Genomic DNA, 21,237 nt, shown 5'->3' with positions numbered 1-21,237 from the left:
GCCAAGAATATTACTTAATACAACAGGAAGGGTTGAAGGGAAATGGGGAAAAATGCAGTGTAAGTACTGCATTATTCAATAGCAAATGCAATGTGTAGACAGGGTATTCTTTTGTATCAGTGTGTTCAGAATACATATTTGCATTATTATCTAGGTTCTTTTAAGATATTTTTGGAGAAAATTTTTGATGAAAGATTGTGTTTGATTCATTCCATATTTTCCTTTGGATCATCAATAAAAACCTTTAAACCAGATGGAAAGAAGAGGTAACCAATACCATAGCCTCAAACTAAGTACTCAGATCCTGATCTAGTTAAACACTTAGGCATATGTTTAGCTTTAAATATGTGTGTCCCATTTTGAGATTATTTGTGTGCTTAAAGTTAAACATATATCCACATGCTTTGTTTATCAAAGCTGAACTGAGCCACATTCAGGCATAATACACATGTAATACTTAGACCTCTAAAACACTTAGCATAGTCCTTGCCTCTTTTAGTCTAATTACCAGCAAAAAAATATTCTCAATTCATTGACTTTCTGTATCTTCTCTGTTTCCAGCATGTTCCACATTGTCAATCTACCTCTTAATCAGCTCTTCATTCATTATAAGCATATATAACGTTGCATGAAACATAAACGAACTGTTCTGGTTTCCTCTCCTAAATCAGCAGAAATGTTTGTCCAAGGCCAGTGTTCTACACAAATGATTGCTCTTAGTTTCTAGTATCTCTAAAGCAGAGGGCCATACCAATGCACTTCTTCCAAGTTTGGATTCTCTTTCTCTGAGTGTTGTCACATGCTGATCACCACTGATAGCTACAGAAAGTCCTTAAAGATCTGTTTCTACCTATCATCTTCTCTATTTCTTTAACTTTCATTGAAAGAAGTCACCATGTATCATCTCTGCAATAATTTCTGCTGTTTCAAGGAAAATTTTCTACACTCTATAACACATTTTGAATCTTCCTCAAATGAAGAGGACATTGTCACTGCTCATGCATTTTTGAGCTGGATAATCTGTCCTAAGTAAAAAAACACCACTCATTATATGAGAGAGACAATGGATTAAAGTGTCACTCTTGCTTGCTCAAATTTTCATAGTCCTTTCCACTGGAATGATAACAATACTGTGCAGAAAGCCTTCATTTACTCCTTGGCTTGTTCTTTGTCACTACCACTCAGGAGCAGCTGTAGCCATTACAACAATGAGACACTGGAAGAAAAAGTGTTGAAGAGGTCAGGTATGCCAGCTAAACCATGGATATCTGCCCAGCTCTTTCGAAGGGCTTGCCTTGGTGCTACCACTTACCACTTGGAAAATAAAGCTTCAAATGCAGCACAAAGCAAAACATAATCTAGCTCTAGTATCGGCACTGGCTCCACCAAGCTAACAGGTGGATCATGGAGTAAAAAAATTGGTTAGTCACATAAGCCATCAGGTATTAAAGGGAATGCACACAGAGAGCAGATCTGAAGGAATAAATGCCTTTGTTACTTTGTAGCATTTGAGAGTAGACTGCTTTTTAAACCATCTTGTTGCTGTTGCTTTCCTTTCATCTGCGGCCCATAGCCAAGGCTTTTGAGGAACTCAAACCGGGAATGTGGCCAACTGCTACAAAGGTTGTTACATGGTTTCCGAATTATGTTCTTGGGTAAGGCAGATGTTGTTTAAAATACTGCATGCAAAACACTAAAATAAGAATGACCAGTAAAGCAAGTAACTACAACAGCACATTCCCCAGAATAGATTTTATCCATCATGTATGTTTAGCAGCTGGTCTCTGAGTGTTGTACTAAGTGAGAAAAAAGAAAAAAAAAAAAAGGAAAAAGAAAAAAAGGAACAGTTTAAAAAGAATCTGAACCTCCTAAAGGCCAAGATGGAACAGTGCATTTCCTCAAGAAAATGCCAGGAACTATTCTTCTTACTGTCCCATACTTTTCCAATTGCTCATTATTTAATTATAGTAATTTTATGGCATCTATTGTTACATTTCCTTACAGGCAGAAAGAGAACAGAAAGTCTTTATCTAAAATTGCATTTATTTTAAACGCAGAGAATCACAAAACAAGGAAGAACAAAACTAAAGACTTGAAATGTTTAATGTACCATGAGCTGGATGAAAGCAGAAAATAATTCATTTCTTATTAAACTAGCTTTTTACAAAAGTGAAGAATACAAATAGCTGCTCCTTCTTCAGCTGAAGCTTTTGTACAGTGTCATGCTTGCCTTAAGAAAGTTTCTCCAAAATCTTCCTTTCTGCAGCCAATGCTCTTTACGCCAAACTTTATGAAGGTTATCATATCTGGAGGCAGCACTGTGAGGATTATGTCCTCTGAGTTTCAATAGTTTGTACAGAGATATAGGAATCAAAGATTTGCCCAGCTTCTCACAGGCAGAAATTTAATTGTTGGAGTTATTCCAGAGGCATTATGTTAGACTGGTAGGGACAATTAAATTCAAAGTACTTGTATGTAATGTTTGTAATGTAAACATATGTATACATAATTCACATGCAAACCTAGTATCCTATAAAGCAAAGACAAAGGCTGAGAAATTAATTGCTCTATTTTCAGCAGAATTGTGCCTGGCTAAACATGGTCAGCATACTTTTTGTGTATCTAACAATTTGGCTATCACCCAAACAACCTGCTTCCATTTCAAAGTGTACCTTGGAAATGAGTGCCCCCATCCCCTCAGATAAAACAGGCAAAATCAGGAGGGAAACAGAGACAGTAAGTACTGAGGTTGAGTGATTTTTCAACTTCTGGTCTGCAGATCCATGAGTTACTAAGAAAAAGAAACTCACTGCCCATAGCCTCCATCCAGATCTGAAGTTCCTGCAAAAAGCAAGTTAGCTACAGAAAGAGAAGGAATTTTGCAGCAAGCTTCCCCTCATAATACTCTCTCATGTAAATAAGCTGCCCTGCTGATAACCTACAGATCTTTTTACAGATAACCTGCAGGTTACGAACAGGGAAACACAGTACTACTGAGTCATACTCCCAACCCCTACCTATCCCTAAATCTCTAACAGCTAATAAAAAAAAGGAAATTGCTAAAATTAAAAACAAAAGCCTTCTTTCTCAAGGAAAATCTTGTTCCCACAGAAAAGAAAAAATACTGGAGACTCTCTAGTGACATCTAGGCTGCGCTACAGGTATATGTCATGATAGCTTCTGGGGTTTGGTGGCTCAGGCCAAGACACTCCCTGTCACTCCTTCAACAGAATTGCTTTGGATTCAACAGGCTGGGAGGCAGACAAGATGTCCATCCAGACCTGGGTGCTGGGCATTATTCCCATGTGCCACAGTTCAGACATAGTATTGGGAACCTACTAAATATTCTTCTATTGCTTTAGATTTTATCTGCTAAGTGTCTAGAGATGATAGCACTGCGTATATGCACATCCATTGTTTTCAGAGACAGGTATGCCATGTTGGGTTTATACAGCCATAAAAGCATTTATTGGAATAGAAAGAAAGAAAAAAAGGCTTTTCTTCCCATCTAGTACACCTACTAACACTTGTGCTGCTAACAGTGAACAATGTGGGATGACAACCTTGAAATGGACAATATTATCTACAGAACCCGAAGGTGATTAAGGATAATCCTCACAGCCCTGAGGAGAAGGACTTGGGGGTACTGATAGATGAAAAACTGGACATGAGCCGACAATGTGCTCTCGCAACCCAGAAGGCCAACCATATCCTGGGCTGCATCAAAAGAAGCGTGGCCAGCAGGTCGAGGGAGGTGATTCTGCCCCTCTACTCTGCTCTGGTGAGACCCCACCTGGAGTACTGTGTCCAGCTCTGCAGTCCTCAGCACAGGAAAGACATGGACCTCTTGGAGTGGGTCCAGAGGAGGGCCACAAAAATGATCGGAGGGATAGAACACCTCTGCTATGAGGAAAGGCTGAAAGACCTGGGGTTGTTCGGCCTGGAGAAGAGAGGCTTCGGGGAGACCGTACTACAGCCTTTCAGTACTTAAAGGGGCCTACAAGAAAGATGGGGATAGTCTTTTTAGCAAGGCCTGCTGTGACAGGACAAGGGGTAATGGTTTTAAACTAATGGAGGGTAGATTTAGACTGAACACAAGAAAAAAAATTTTCACGATGAGGGTGGTGAAACACTGGACCAGGTTGCCCAGAGCGATGGTAGATGCCCCTTCCTTGGAAACATTCAAGGCCAGGCTGGATGGGGCTCTGAGCAACTTGATCTAGTTGAAGATGTCCCTGCCCATGGCAGGGGGACTTGGACTAGATGACTTTTAAAGGTCCCTTCCATCCCAAAGCATTCTATGATTCTATGATTCTATGATAAGTAATTGTCTTCCTTGAAGGCAGAGACATCTCAGTCTTTTTCCTTCTTCTCCTCCTTCTTCAGAATGTTTTGGCAAATTGCACATCCCCTGCTGTAGCTTCTGCTGTCATCTCTTTTCCCTTGAACTTACATGCCGAACAGACCATTTTAGTTCTGATGTACTATACTCTTCTACAGGGTTGAGTTAATGCGCCTCGTGAAAGAATAATGAAATTATTTCTTCCTGTTCACTCTTCTTCTGCAAAGAGTGTATCAGCTCAATATTTTTGTCCTTTTTTCACTCTAATATTGTGTCTGCTCAACCTTGTCTTCCTTGCACACAGTGTACTCTGCAATGCTGATTTCTAAACTCAACCTGGAAAATTATAATGCAAAAAAGATGATGATCAGCCTGGGGCAAAAGGGACCAATTGCAGTCAGCCTCTACAACTTAGACAGTATGTCTCCAGAATACTTTCTTTCAAGTTTGCAAGGGCAGGAGAAGGTTCTCACACCACTTCAGTTGTATAGACAGAAAACAGAGAAAGTTTTATGTAAGTCCGGTGTCAAGCCTGGATGCTACAAGAACATTTTGCACACTACTAAACTGTGCACATGTAAAGAGGCCTTGCAGAGACTCCCTAAATGTGTTTGTAGAACCAGTCCTTAAAAAAAGATGTGGTAAAGTGAAACAGAAGTAGGAGTCAGAATCACAGAACAGTTGAGGTCAGAAGGGACCTCTGGATATTGTCTAGTCCAATCCCCCTGCTCAAAGCAGGGACACCTACAGCAGGTGTCCTGGTTTCAGCTGGGATAGAGTTAATTTTTGTCTTAGTAGCCGGTATGGGGCTGTGTTTTGGGTTTAGGATGAGAACAATGTCGATGATACACTGATGCTTTGGTTCTTGCTAAGTAGTGCTAAGCTGTTGCTAAATAGGTGCTAAGTGGCGCTCACACTGGTCAAGGACTTTTCAGCTTCCCCTGCTCTGCCGGGGGCACAAGGAGCTGGGAGGGGGCACAGCCAGGACAGCTGACCCAGACTGGCCCAAGGGCTATTCCATACCATATAACGTCATGCTCAGTATATATAAGGTGGGGGAAGAAGGAAGGAGGGAGGGGGACATTGGGCATGATGGCGTTTGTCTTCCCAAGTAACCGTTACGCGTGATGGAGCCCTGCTTTCCTGGAGATGGCTGAACACCTGCCTGCCGGTGGGAAGTAGTGAATGAATTCCTTGTTTTGTTTTGTTTGCGTGCACGGTTTTTGCTTTGCCTATTTAACTATTCTAATTTATTTTACTTAAATTATTAAACTGTTCTTATCTCAACCCACGAGTTTCCTCCCTTTTACCCTTCCGATTCTCTCCCCATCCCACTGGTGGGGAGTGAGCGAGCGGCTGCGTGGTGCTTAGTTGCTGGCTGGGGTTAAACCACGACAGCAGGTTACCCAGGACTGTGTACAGTCAGGTTTTTAATGTCTCCACAGATGGAGACTCCACTACCTCTCTGAGCAAACTGTTCCAGTGTCTGACCACCCTCATAGGAAAAAGTTTTTTTGTTGTGTTTAAATAGAATTTACTGTATTTCAATTGTCTCAAAGTCTGGCTTAATATTTTTTACACCTTTCCATCATTTATTTATACATTTTGATAACACCGCCCTGAGTCTTCTCCAGGCTGAACAGTCCCAGCTCTCTCAGCCTCTCCTCATATGAAAGACACTCCAGTCCCTTCATCATCTTTATGGTCCTGCACTGAACTTGCTCCAGTAAGTCCATGTCTGTCTTGTCCTGGGGAGCCCAGAACTGCATCCAGCACTCCAGATGTGTCTGTGCAGAACAGAGGGGAGAGATTACCTGCCTTGACCTGCTTTCCTCATGCAGCTCAGGGTGCTGTTGGCAGCCCAGGGTGCTGTAAGAGCACATTGTTGGCTCACATTCATCTTCTTGTCCACCAGGACCTCAAGGTCCTTCTCTGCAAACTTGCTTTCCAGCTAAACAGCCCCCAGCCTACCCTGGTGCATGGAGTTATTCCCCTCCTGATACAGGACTTTGTATTTCTCTTTGTTGAACTTCATGAGATTCCTGTCAGCATGTTTCTCAAGCCTGCCAATGTTGTCTGAATGGCATCACACCCATCTAGGTATATCAAGCAGTCCTCCCAGTTTTATATCATCTGCAAACTTGCTGATGGTGCACTCTCTGTCCCACTATCCAGGTCATTAATGAAGATGTTAAACAGTATTGGCCCCAGGATCAGCCTCCAGGACACACCACTGGTGACTGGCCCCCAGCTGGATGTTGTGCCACTGATCACAACCTTTGAGCCTGGCAAATCAGGCCTGTAGTTTTCACCCTACCTCACTGTCCTCCTGTCTAGTCCTGCTTCATCATTTTGTTTATGAGGATCTTCTGGAAGACTGTCAAAAGTCTTACTAAGATTACAATGAGCAACATCCACTGCTCTCCTCTCATTCTCCAAGCCAGTTATCTCATTGTAGAAAGCTATTGGATTAGTTAGATATGAAAAGTTAGTTAAGAGATCGTCCACTCATTTGTATGTGTGTGTGTGTATGTTCATATATGTGCATATTTAAAATATATATTGAGACATAAAAAGGTGCAGAAAATACTAAACCAAAAAGTTAATGATATGTATCTTATTTTAAAAATCACTTTATGTGGACTGTCCTGATAGGAAGGATAAGGACAGGATACTCAGGAAATCTTCACTTCTGCCCAGGCTAGATGTGAGAAGCAGGCACCATTCCTAGCACAAGCTGTTGATGGGATGATTTCCACAAAGTTACAGCTATGATGTAGTAAAAATATGATCATGATTTTGAGCACTGGCACAGAACAAAATGTCTTTGAATCCAAGAAAAAGCACCTTTTCACCTCTTCACAGAAGCACAGCTGATGTTACAGCATGGGCTTTCCCCTGGAAGCAAAGACAAAAGTCCTTGCGTGGTTTCTCCCCTGGAAGGGAACCTCACTTTCCCAACGGCAGACAGCCTTATAGCTCCAGTGCAGCTAGTTTGGTCATGTTATTTGTAGGTGGAATTAAACAACCGGATTCTATGTCAAAGCCCTCTGTTCTCAAGGTAATGGCATTGTGGTCCTAAGAAGATTTACCGAAGCAGAAGAGACTTTCTCAAAAATGGAATTTAATATTGAAATAATCAAGGTAAAAAAGAGAAAGAAAGAACGGCTTTAGATATCTAAATCATCTCTACTTAAAGCCCTTCCAAATTGAGTCAGTTGGAACCTTAGAGCATGAAATAAATATGCCTGTACATAGTTTCAAACACCATCATTTTTAGTTCTACAGAGTAATTTCTGGAAGTCTCTCCAACATGTTCATAATTTAAAACATACCTACTTATAGTATATGTGTTGTACAAAATAAGAAGATGAAAAGGAAAGGGTTAAGTAGAGAGCATTGTGTGCCACAAGCAAATGCAGAATAAAGGGGGGAAGTGTGGAAGGAGGTGCAGAAAGACAAGTCTGTGTCTGTCAAAACATGAGAATCAGAAATGATTAGAGTCCAAATTACAAGTCTGTCTGTCATGAAGCATGATAGATTTAAAATACAGGAGAAGGCAAATGACAGTTAAAGAACAAGCTGGAAAAACTTTTGCCAAAAAATAAAAATCACAGAAAAGTAGCCTGACACAGCCAATCAAATTAAGAGAGCTCATCTTGATTGAAAATTGCTTATTGTAAATGAAGGTAAATAACAGTCTAGAGGAGAAACAGACAATGGAACTTAATGAACACTCTGAACATCACTGTTTACTGTATGAATCATTATCACTGAATCTGTAGCCAGCTATATTGGAAAGAAGTTCAGAAATTAACTGAAATATTCTGTCCACCTGGACAGAAATTTTTTTGACACAGCATAGTTCATTCATATCTGTGAAGCACACACTCTTTCTGCTAATGCTCCTGAATATATCGTAGTTGGCTAACATTCTTTATATAAAGTGACACATGGGATCTTTAAAAAGATGGGATATTGTTGAAATTAATTTTCAGTGTAGTTGGAAAGGACTCTCACTTCATACCCATCTTTTATATATGGTCTGCCTTATCAAACGCTCAGCTTGTCTTTCATCCAGGTTTCAGGCTATGATGTAAAATAATATTGGCTTTGCAAATAAGTTTGTGGAACAAATACTCACAGAAAAATGAGACTGAATGTCAAAATTCCATTTCCAATTTAGACTTGCCAAACTGTCAGAATATTTGTTGTTTTTCTTAAAACCCCAGCTGCTAAAATCAAGAGAAAGTAGAAGAATTTAAACTTTTGTTTAAAGAGATGTTTTAGACACCTTAGAGGGTGAATAGCCTGACATTGTGAAATAAGCAATGCAAATTACTCAGAAACCAGAAAGGAAAGAGAAAAAATACAACATTCATTAAAAACTAAACGAAAACAAAAACCCCAAAAAAACCCACCCAAACAAAACCAACCTTGAATGATGTTTAGGGTAAATTCATTATTTTCGGAACCTTGCTTATCAGTTCGGCCACACTTCACATTTGGGGCACTTCAGTAATCTGGGGGAGATCAGGTGAAAGTTATTGTGTTGAATTTTAAAGAAATATGAGGTAGCTCATAAATTTGAATTTGTGTCCCAGTTCAGATTCTAAATTTGGAGGTTTCGAGATCCAAGATTTTGCTCTGCACTCAGCACTGATTTGTGTTGATGTATAAATAAGACTGAGTGGGAGAGTGGGGGGACAAGGAAGAAAACTCAATTCTATCACCACGTACACTGACAAGTTTTCTATCAGTCATTTCATTCAGCAGCCAAGAGCACTCTTTTATATATAGAGATTGCTAAGAAGAGGTAGCAAAGTTACTCCTCTGGGAACATGATGAGCCAGATAAAGTGTCTAAGTGTACTTTTTTTGGCCCCCCCTTTACTGTGACTGAATATCTAACTTTAACCCCAAAGAATGTGTTTCCATTCTACCTGAACCACGTAAAGTACTGAATATCCTTTAGAGACACAGCTTCCAGCATTCATATCACCTTATTGAGTCTCATCCACCCTAGCAGTGACAAATCAGTAAATAATGATATTTGCTGAGGTTATATCATCCCGTAAGCAATAAGTTTCCAGTTTGCCCTCATTTAAAGAAAGCTGAATAAGCCAGGCTGCTTTTGCAGTTAATGAAAACTAGAGCAATTTAAGAGACGCTCTACTTATGTTGATTAGTAATGGCCTTCCACTGCCCCTGAAATTAGTCCTCCTCTAAAGCACTGGAAGAGCTAGTATCTGTAGCAGATGTCTTTTAAAGTTATACCAATAGTTATCGTATAATCACACACAGTACAAAATGAAACAATTGTGCCTAGAATGGCTTCAGCTTGCCAATCTCTAACACCTTGCACATAAGGAAATCCTTTAACAATGGAATGAAGTCCAAACTAAACAGAGCAGAATTGTTTTGAAGGATGGCTCATTTCCTACTTCTGGCTCTTTACTGTTGATTATTTAAGCACCCATTTCACTTTATAAATGGAAACTGAATCATAGTTTACCGCTGGAAAATTATTGGAAATCAGAGTCCATTCGAGTCACAGACATGGCTATTTCCTCTCTGGACAGGAAGACTATGCTCAAATGGTTCTTTCGGGAGCTCTGAATGATAAAAAGCCTGTTTCTAGCCTCTTTCAAAAAGATCTGTCTAGTGTTTTCATATTTCGTTTAGAAGGAAAAAAAAAAAGTCAGGATGTCCCTCTCCAAACATGGATGTTAGAGCAGGAAAAAGGAAAGGTGAATATACATTTTCTACTTGTCTAGACAGCATAAAGTCTGTTTGGAAACCTGGAGTGAGATGGGCTCTCTACCTTCTCACTTCCCTCTTTATAACTTATTCATTTTTATTTATTTTCATTTATATACAAAAGAAGACTGGAAAAGGCAGGTCCATGGCTGTAGGCACATGTCACAGTATTTTTGTAACCAATTATTATAATACACAATCCCTTTCAGCTCATCTAAAAATGCTAACAATTTCCAGATAGAAGCTAAACAATAAAAAATACCCCACCCTTTCCCTCTTGCTCTAGCCTCTGTCCTTCTCTAAGAGCCAGAGAAAGTAGATGGATTTCACTGTTTGTCTTAAAAAGCAGGTGCAGGATATTTGTGATAAGTTCTAAAGTCCAGAGACCATAGAGGGAGATTTTGAGTCATCCAAAACTGGTAGCCTCAGTGAGTCTGAGAGCAGAGGCAGCAGAGTTGGACTGGGGAAGCCTAGACTGTGCCTGCTGATGGGATGGACAAGGCAGATACCATCCATTTCACAAGTCCTGCAGGGCTGTAGCTCAGACTATTCAAACCACAGCCATGCCAGTATCATATGCACAGAGAGGTTGTTTTCTGTCACATGAGGCACTTAATCAAATATCAGCTTCTGTGTGCTAGATGTCTACAGTTGTCTAGGCTCCTTCATTATCAGTGGAGAAAGATAGGCACTTCTTATAGTGTGGTTTAGTTCCTCTTCAATTCGATGTCCCTAACAGGTCAGCTGAATCACATTTTAAAAATACTTTTTTCCTTTATTTTTTTTTTCTATACAGGGGGCACAGGTTGACTGAAGACATCCACACTGAAGACTTCTGAAGTTTTTGACTACTTCAATGGCAAACACTTGTCACAGTACTCCAAATACCCTTACACAAGTACTGAATAGGGTAAAGTGCCCACTCTTCCTTTTCTTCAAAGTTACTTTCTAGTCAGCTGGTTTCCAGCCTCTACTGTTGCATGGGGTTACTCTGTCCCAGATGCAGGACTTTGCAGTTACCTTAGTTGAACTTCATGAGGCTCATGTCATCCCATTTCTCCAGCTTCTGGGGTTTCTCTGAATTGCAGCTATACTCTCCAGAATATTGACTGTTCCTCCCACATCACTGATCTTGCTGAGGTGCACTCCATCCCATTGCCCAGGTCACTAATGAAGATGTTAAAAAGTACTGATCTCAGTATTGACCCCTGAGAAAACTGGCTGCCACTTGGACTTCATAACACTGATCAAAGTACTTTCAGACTGGTCATCCAGGTAATTTTCTATGCACTCACAAGTCCAAATACCCAGACTGAATCTTATCCTCTTAGCCATGGAAAAAACCTCTCTCCCCTCATCTACAGAGCCATCTGTCTCATTAGAGAAGCCAATTAGACTGGTCAGGCATGATTTGTAAATCCATGCTGGCTGTTCCCAGTTTTCTTGTCCTTCCCATGCCTGGACATGGCACGCAGGAGGACATGTTTCATCATGTTTCATCATCTCCCCTGCCGAGTTCCAGCCCTGGGTATTGGGCACCTCCCTGGGGATGGGGACAGACTGGGACGTGAGCTCGTGGGTGGGCCTGGCTTGGCAGGGCCAACGGCCAGGCAGGGCTGGGCTGTGGAGAGCTGGAGACCAGCCCTGCTGCGGGTGTCACTGGGGCAGGGGTTGACGGCCCCAGGGGCTGACACGGGGTCCTGGGCTGTGAGCAGGTGGAGGGAGCCTTGGAGAGGCTGCTGATTCCCTCAGGACCTCGACAAAAAGAAGGATGAGAGGTATCTGCACAAGCTCCAAGATTTAGAGTTAAAGTCATGACCAGGAAAGGAAATCCTGGCTATATAAAGTAACAGAAAGGGAGAGCAAGAGAATCATCTTTTTGAGTGCTGTTCAGGAGAGAAGGTTGGGTGTACTTTGCAGATCAAAGTAATTTCTGTACTGGGAATGAGGTTTAGAAAATCATGGAGGGCATGATCCTCTTCTGCCCATGATGCTCATTGTATCTGCTAAGCCACCCTGCCGTGGAGGACTTTGCCACTCACCTGGTCCTGCTGCAACTGATCGCTCCACAACCTGGGTGGACAGAGAGGAGAGTCACAGAGAGAGCTGTGTGCTTCCCACCTCCCCCCCAAACAGCCATCCAGATCACCATCATTCTTTCCACACATGCACAGACCTCAGGAAGAAAAGCAAAGAAAATGGTCATTCTAATTTCTATGTCTTTTTTTTAATTATTATTTGCCACTTGTGATGCAGTTCTGCAGAGCAGGTATAAAGAAACCTCTGTTAATAGTTTCCACAATGGTTTTCTGACAAGCACCTTGAACTAGGCACTCTAGACAGCTGTTTGCTTAATTTGTCCTTGAGATCCATTTCCTGACCTTTCTGCTTTCAGACACCAATGGTTCCAAGAAAGGTTGTATATTTTAGTATGGCCAGTAGAATTCACTGCTTGATATAGAAATAATTGTTTTGATGTAAGAGATATCAGAAAAACTCAAGAATAAGCAAGCAAATGCCTATGCCTTCCATGCCCTCAGGATAAGGTAAGAAAAATAGTTAGGAAAAAAAAATCTTTAAATGGAATGATGAATTCTCTAAAGAGAGCATTGTGCCCATCCATAACACATAGAATCAGACAAGGAAATCTGCTATTGTCAACACAAGTTTGATTCTTGGCATTACTGTACTGATTTTGGCTCAGATAGAGTTAAATTTCTACATAGTAGCTTGCATGGTGCTAGGTTTTTGAGTTGTGATTAAAACAGTGTTGATAACTCACCAATGTTTTTGTTACTGCTGAGCAGTGCTTACACACAGTCAAGGCCTTTTCTGCTCCTCACACCACCCCACCAGTAGGATGGGGGTGCACAAGAAGTTAGGAGGGCACACGGCTGGGACAGCTGACCCCAACTGACCAAAAGGATTTTCTACACCACATGATGTCGTGCTCAGCAATAGAAGCTAGGGGAAGAAGAAAGAAGGGGGGGATGTTCAGATTGATGGCATTTGTCTTCTGAAGTAACCATTACATGTGATGGAGCCCTGTTTTCCTGGAGATGGCTGAACACCTGCCTGCTGGTAGGAAGTACTGAATTAATTCCTAATTTTGCTTTGCTTGCAAGCACAACTTTTATTTTACCCATTAAACTGTCTTTAGCTCAACCCATGAGTTTTCTCCCTTTTACCCTTCCGATTCTCTCCCCCGTCCCACTGCGGGGAGTGAGTGAGTGGCTGTGTGGTGTTGAGCTGCCTACCCGGGTTAGGTCACCACAATTACTAATATCCTGTATTTCCATACCTTCAGCACAGTGCTCAGAGATCCCAAGTGTCATGGGATACTTGTTATAACATGTGCAGAAGCACTTTTATCATCTCCTCCCTCCACACCTCCAGTTTAGGAATTTGTTGTCAAATATCAAGGGGATTAGTTTCAAACGTCAAAAGCAGATGTGGGGTTATGAGCAACGCTTTTTTTTTTTTTTCCAAAAAAGAAATATATAAACCTGCATTTCAGACACCTTAGATAAAGAAATGTGAATCACTTCAAACAATCCCCGTTTTGCAAAGCTATTTAATATTCTAGACTGCTGGTCTGCAGGCGTCCAAATGGAATGCTAATTATCCACTTTCTTCCCCAGCTAAAAGCTTCACAGAGGCTGACAGAAGGAAAGGCACTAGACTGTTGAACAACAATACCATGCTTTCAGTGGGAAAGACAACTATAAAATGTTTCCTGCAGCCTAATTCTTCTAGCATCAGCTGATCCTTTACTAGTCCCTACTTGACACCAATTAATCTCTCCTCTACAGCTTACTATTCCCTGGGGCCTTAGCTGATACTCCTTTACTTTATGCTGTGTCTAAAATGGAGGTTGGGAAGAACACACTGAGTCTCGAACACAGCAGAGTAATACATTTAAATTCCTCCTAATCCGATGAGATGTCTTTCATTCCAGTCTTGCATTGCCCAGCTAAGGTATTTCCAAGATTGCTAGTTCACTGGAATGTCGCCATCATCTTTTCCTTAAAACAAGTGATGTCCCAACTAAAAAGCAGAGGGAAGCTCACCTCTTACTGTCCATCAAGCCAAAGAGACACTGAGGTAATACAATGCATAATTTTTAATGTGCCTTCCCAACTTACTGCCTCTAAGTTTAATTATTTCTTGATGCACAGAGTTGAGTTCTGTTCTTCATAACATTATTGAGGATTGCCTCAAAATGAGGAAGAGTATTTAGGTAACGTTTCTGGAAGGCCAGAACATTTAGGCAAGGTTTGTCAGGAGAGGTAATATCACCTGATACATTTGGAAAACAGTCAAATTTTGGACGTTTCATATCAATAATGTACCTGCATGAAAGGTTTTCTTATTCTCCAGCAAAACATGTTAAATCTTTTGACAGTTTCACTTAATTTCACTTGGACCATGGTATTCAAAACAGATTTATTGTTATTGAACAGCTATCAATATCAATATCCTACAAGAACACTTTTATTTTATATACTAATGCCCTTGAATAAAATACATGATTAACATACATAACATAACCTATTTGTAATAATATTTTTTCTATAAAATGCAGAGTTCTTATAGACATTTAGTACAGATTAGACTTTAAATTCACATTCCAGCTATTTGTGACTAAACTTCCTATTTCATGCTTTTGGAGACCAGCCTATAAGTAAACTAAGCAGAAGGTAATAGCTCAAAGCTATCTGTAATCACTGGAAAGGCAAATTATCATAGCTCCTCCTTTAGGTGATAAGTACACAGAATGGACTCCAAGCCAGTGCACGGACCTACTGGCAGTGTTTCCTCTGTCTGGAAAAGTAAGGATTTATTTGAACTGAACCCTGTTATGTCAGTGTCACTGCCATGTACTGAGGCTGCAGCATCAAGAGTTGCAGTGATCTTATCTAACAGCTCATGTTCTCTAAATGAGGAGTTCAGGCTTCTGTCTCCCTTTCTCCTCTTCTGCCTGGTCCTGGCCACACAATCTCATTTGGTGCCAGTTCTGAGCTAAGATAACTTACCAACCTCCAAAAAACCCCCCAATCAACCTACCAAAAAAAATAAAACCAGAAAAAGATGGATAATTTTCTATTGGACTATGAAATTGAACTATTTATGGAAGAGTTCAAAAAGTGTCTTGACCAATACAAAGAAAGGTATAAGGTTTTGATTCCCAGAGCTGGGAAGAAGGGAGGGGAACATCTGAGAGGGAGAAGTGAATGACAGCCCTGCCCTTTTGGAAGGTACACTCCATTAGGGCCACACAAGTTTTCATGAAAACACGGGCTGAGGTGGCACAGGGAACAGTGGTTCTTCCCAGAGGTTCAATTAGGCCGTTCTCTAAAGTCCGGTGTCTGTCTTTATGTTTTATTTATGTTTTCTTCTAAATTTGCATCTCTTCTTAAAATGCTGAGCCCAGGAGATGGAGTCAGGAGTGACTGCAGTAGGAACCAGAGCACATCTTCCTCATCTCCCCCATTCTCACAGTTGCACAGCTCATTTCAGTCTGGAGCATTGCGTGTCTTCATTCTTCTCTTCTGAATCTTTCTGATCTCCCTAGTTTCATCAGCTGTGTTCCTAAGTACAAAAGAAACGTCCAAAAGAGAGCTCAAAGCTTTTAAATAATCTTTGCCATACCCAGTCTACAATGGAGCATATGCTTCCATAGGGCTCCTCCTACAATGTGCCCACTTTCTCCCAGGTCTTTACACTTTTGCTCCCAAGTTTTTTTTTCCTCATTTGCACCAATTCAGTTCTGCTGATTCTGAAAAATAAAAATATTATTTACACTTCATTTGTATGTGCTCAGTATGGAGAACTGGAACAACAGCTGAGAAACTGTGTTTTGTTTCCTGGCCAATATGGCACGTGTAAAACTTGTGGAGCAGCAGCTGAAAGGCTGTGTTTTTAGTTTTGGGACCAATTTGACATCTTTTAGCAATTTTTTTGGGCAGCAATTCAGAAGACTCTGATTCTTCCCCCACCCCAGACACCAATCTGGTATCTTTCCATCTAAGATTTTTGACACCTTTTGTCTGTGGAAATCAATAAACAAAGTCTGAAAATAATTTTCTCTGCAAAAATAAACTATTATGGAGATTTCTGATATCATTTTTGGCCAATGTATGACTTTAAAATCCAGGCTTTTCATCTTCCTTTGGCTATGTTATGCTACATTTATTATATTTTATTTTAAAATTTAATTTCTTTTTCTCTTGAAATATGAATCTTAGAATGGATATGTTCCAGCCACATTTTTCAGTGAATAATTAGTGAAATTTTATTACAGAAGCTGAAGAGTGATTGCTGAGGCTATTGAGAATTTTTGTTATAAGTCCTCAGGTATTTTTTATATGCCTGATCACTTTAAGGTAGGTTTTATAAATCTGTTATTCATGAAAGGTGCCAAACAACAACCTTGTAACAGGAGTTCACTGTGCATCTAAAGCTAGTGCCTCTCAAGATAAACCTTTGCATACTTTTTGTCCCCTAGCCACATTTAGGAGATTGAGTATATTGCAACTTTCCATATCTAAAAGCCTTTGTCCAGCAAAGGATCTAATTCTAAGGTAAGATATATAACAGACTTCTGCTTATTAGGGACAGGGCTGACAATTACTTTAATTTTATGTGGATATCAAACAGTGCTTTATATCATGGCAATAACATCTCATTTTATTTGATGTAGTCTAGACTAAAACATAAATGAGAAGATGGCAGTGTGCAGGTATAATTTGAAATCTTTTGCTGCCCCATTTACACCCATTGAGAACTATGGGACTCATATAAGGAGACAGATAATCTTACACTGAACTACGTAGTAGTTTCTTTGATGTGCTGGGTTTTTTTTAGCACTATTTTGCACTATTGCTGAACTAGGTACATAACTCACCTGGCAGTGGTATTTCCCATGCCCCAGTATAGACATTCCTAGGTGCTTGCAGCATACAGAAAGTGAAAAAGTGACATTAACAATTCCCTTTGACTGCATTGATTTCATCTGCACTACCATTCTGCAGATAAAAATGTTAAATTCTTTCCAATATTTTTTTACTTCACTTAAATTTTATGTCTCTGCAGAATGTTGGCATACTCAACAAACATAAATCCAAAGAAGCTTAAAAACTATGGATTATTATTATACATGTGAAGGATTCAAATGTTCTTATACCGTCTTTTGGGGGATGAAGTAGAAAGGTAAAAAAATTTCCTAGGCTGACATAGGAGGCAAACAATAGAATCAAAAGCCAATCCTGTACTTGAACAAAGAGACCACACTTTCCCTTGAATCTCAAAACTCACAGTTCATAAAAAACCCCACTCTGTAGTCTCACCTGAGCTTGGGAACTGAACCTATATATATTATTATTTTAATATCTTTACTTGGATGAATACCCGTAGAATACTGTTCTAGTGGGTCAGATCCTTTATCATGGCCAAAAAGCAGTAGTGGAGCAGTGGGATGAGCCTAGATTGCAACTTAGTGCCACTGCACATTGAATGCTGGTTGCTAACAGCTCCTCATATGCTCCTAAAACCTCTGTCTGAAGGAGGGGTTGGGGGGACTGAAGGCTGTGTGATGAGAGGTCCTCTGCTTCTCCACATTGGGACAGTCTGCCTGAGGCTTGATATACTGCTGCTAGGACCACAGATATCCAATGACATAATGCTAAATGTCCATTTTGCATGGAAAAATTTCTTCCCAGTACTTCTTTTCTTGAGTATCATGAATTTTCACTGGGATTTCTGTTTAGGGTTATTCTTGGAATAGGCAATATGATTCATAGGGACTGCATGAGCATCTTTTTATTGACTTTTAGCCCTTTACAATTTGATTTAAAAATCCTTTTCTCAGTTTATAACTACAATCATTTTCCAATGTATGTTCCATTCAGTCCTCAAAGCCATACATCAGAGTGCTAGTTCATAACTATGAACTTCCTCTCCCCCTTAGTTACTGTTTTCCTTCTATGCACTGCTTCACTTGAGCAATTTCACACACAAAGATAGCCCCATTGGCCTGTGCCATCATTCAATTAATAAAAGAAATTGAAAAAGTCAATGTAAAAGGGATCCATAAGCAAAGTCACATTGATCTATGAATAAAGTAATTTAATCTGAAAAAGTCTTTGCAATTGCCCAGACAACTTTCATATGCCTTGGCTCACACTGTGTGCATGTTTGTGTGTGTAAAATGAGAGGGAGTGAGAGAAGAACAAATATGTAATCTTATATTGCATAAAAAGAGAAGCAGTCAAAAGGATGTGTATGGTTAATTAAGGACTATTCTCAGAAATGTAGTCCCATGAAGCTAACAAATTGTTTTATTTTCATCTTCAGCTCTTTGCATCCTATCATTTATTAGACAGGCTGGTGCAGGCAGATGGTTCTAACCTGTAGTACTTGCCACACTAAGTCACTTAGCTGAATCATGCATAAAATTGAATACAGATTACAGTTTTACCACTTGTGAGATTTGTCATTCTTTGCATGTGGTTATTTTCTTTCCTTCCTATTGCTTATGCACATGGGCAATCTGCACATTTGGTCCTGGCTTTCTAGGAGGAACTGATAAAAAGAGACTTACAGATCCCCTGTTGTCATATCTCAGTAGCCAAAATTTAAACCCTCAGATTTAACTCAAAGTCATTGCCTGATTTTCAGATACACTATTTCCTACCCTATATATGTTACAGCCAATAAGATTGTTTTTCTTCCACTGAGGCAAAAATGAAACATATTTGATGTCATCAAAAATTTCTTCTGGATGTTGCCAAAAGATCTGCATGTAGTTATTTGTCCGTGCGTGCAGTACAATTATTTAGACTTTTTATTATTTAAAAAAATAAAACAAAACAAAACAGAAATGGAATTCTTTCCACAAATATTTTGTAGCAAAGGGCTCTCATACCAACAGATTTGTATAGATCAATTATGTAAGAAAATGTAGTCTTTTTCTCTTCATTACCAATTCAGTGGGGCAAGGAACAACTGTGACATAAAGAAAGTCAGAAGTCAGCATAGTATTTCCAGGAGAGAGACAGATTAAATATAGGTATTTTTAATATTGCTATGGGAGATATAATTTCAAGACTGCCTTTTCTTTCTAAGTGGGTGTTTTATTTATATTTAGGCAGGCACTCAATGCTGAAAAATTTAGAAAACAATTTAAATGAAGCCATGGATGATAAGGAGAAAGTCTGTTACTGAAGTTCTGTGTTTGTTCCCTTGCCAAATCAGGAATATTTACTATAATATTTTTCTTCAGTCTTATACAGTACTTTCTGTACCCAAAATAATAAATTTTACTTGTTGGATGCTGTTGTTCCATATTCCTTTCCTGTAAGTTGCACACTAGATAGTCGGATCTCCTTTGTTGCACGTGTCAGAACAGGACCATTCCCACCGGTGAATATTTAATTCTCTGTCAGTCAATGAAGGAAGATGCGTGGGCCTGAATCTTTTTATTTAGTTTGAATAAAAGTGGTGGCATTCATTTTAAGCAAAAGTGGAGGTAGGCACAAATGTAGAAAGGGGTGGAGAGAGAAGAGGGAGAGACTGCTCATCTGCAATGGCTGCCACCATATCGCTTGAACCTGAGGACAAACAACAAACCAGGCTGGTCTAGGAGGGGGTGCTGCAAGCCCCTGAGTTCCCCATCACCTCACTCTTTATTCAGCTCAAGCTAACCAGACCCCTTCTTCCTCAGCAGACAGGTTTAAGAGTTAGATGTGTTCTAGCAGTTGGTAGCTGTTGACTTTGCCTCTGCAGCTGACCAGTTTTAATCGTAGTCAGTTGACTCTACTCTTTTGGACTTTTGTCAGAAGAAATGAAGGATCATTGCTTTGCATACAGGAAATTCTGTTCTTTCGTTTAATTCTTTTTTTTTTTTTTTTTTTTTAAATGCAAGTAACTCTTGTCCTTCTGCAAAAGGGGGGATATAAATTGGATGGCCCACTGAAAAGGAACAGTTTCATCCTAACAGAAAATGTTTAAGATCTGACTCCTCAAATAAATCTTTGTATCTTCTTCACTACTTGGAATGACATGCAGAAATTCTTAGGGGCAGCTGTAATGTGTGCTGACATATCATCTACAATTTTAATAATCTTTACACAATAGCAGATATTATTTTATTCTTGACTTGCAGAAATCACTTATGGAGAGTCACAGCTCTCATCACAGGAACAGTCCCTTTCTCATGCCTGTTGAAAGTCTGAAAATCTCTAAATGAAATCTCTGTTAGATTTGAAAGCTCTTCTCACGAATATCTTTCCTTTTAGCTACGTTTCCCCACTAAGCATAGGCACAGACACTGGGACTCAGTCATCTGTATTTTCTTTATTGCTAGAATAGTCCCTCACATAGTTTTGGTCAGCTGGAACTCTTCCAAATGATTCCCAGGCACAGTTTGGTGTTACCACATGATAAGGATCACTCCTGATAAGTATTCTGGACGAAGCCACCCTGCTCTAAATGCAGAGTTCAACAGCATGGACATGACCAAACTATGCCAGCTGGCCTCAGTCCAGAGAAAGGGCCCTAGAGCTGTTTAGCAGACTACTTTTAGTCAATGTAGTTTCTGGGTCTCATATATATGGCTATATACATATATACCTCTCAAATATATGGCCATTCTTGTAAAATGGCTGGAAGACCAGTTGAACAGGCTGAAACTTTTCTAAGCATTAAGTACTCAATGCAGGTCTTTTCCAACCTAAATGATTCTATGATTCTATGTGTGCTGGTTTCAGCTGGGATAGAGTAAATTTTCTTTTTAGTAGCTGGTATAGTGCTGTGTTTTGGATTTAGGATGAGAATAATGTTGATAACACACTGATGTTTTAGTTGTTGCTAAGTAGTGCTTACACTGGTCAAGGACTTTTTCAGCTTCCCCTGCTCTGCCAGGCGCACAAGAAGCTGGGAGGGGGCACAGCCAGGACAGCTGACCCAGACTGGCCAAAGGACTACTCCATACCATATGACGTCATGCTCAGTATATATAAGGTGGGGGAAGAAGATGGAAGGGGGGGGACATTCGGAGTGATGGCATTTGTCTTCCGAAGTAACCATTATGCATGATGGAGCCCTGCTTTCCTGGTGATGGCTGAACACCTGCCT

The sequence above is a fragment of the Platalea leucorodia genome (assembly GCF_965183815.1).
Source record: "Platalea leucorodia genome assembly, chromosome: 3".
Lineage (NCBI taxonomy): Eukaryota > Metazoa > Chordata > Aves > Pelecaniformes > Threskiornithidae > Platalea > Platalea leucorodia.
Note: the sequence above shows the minus strand (reverse complement) of the source record.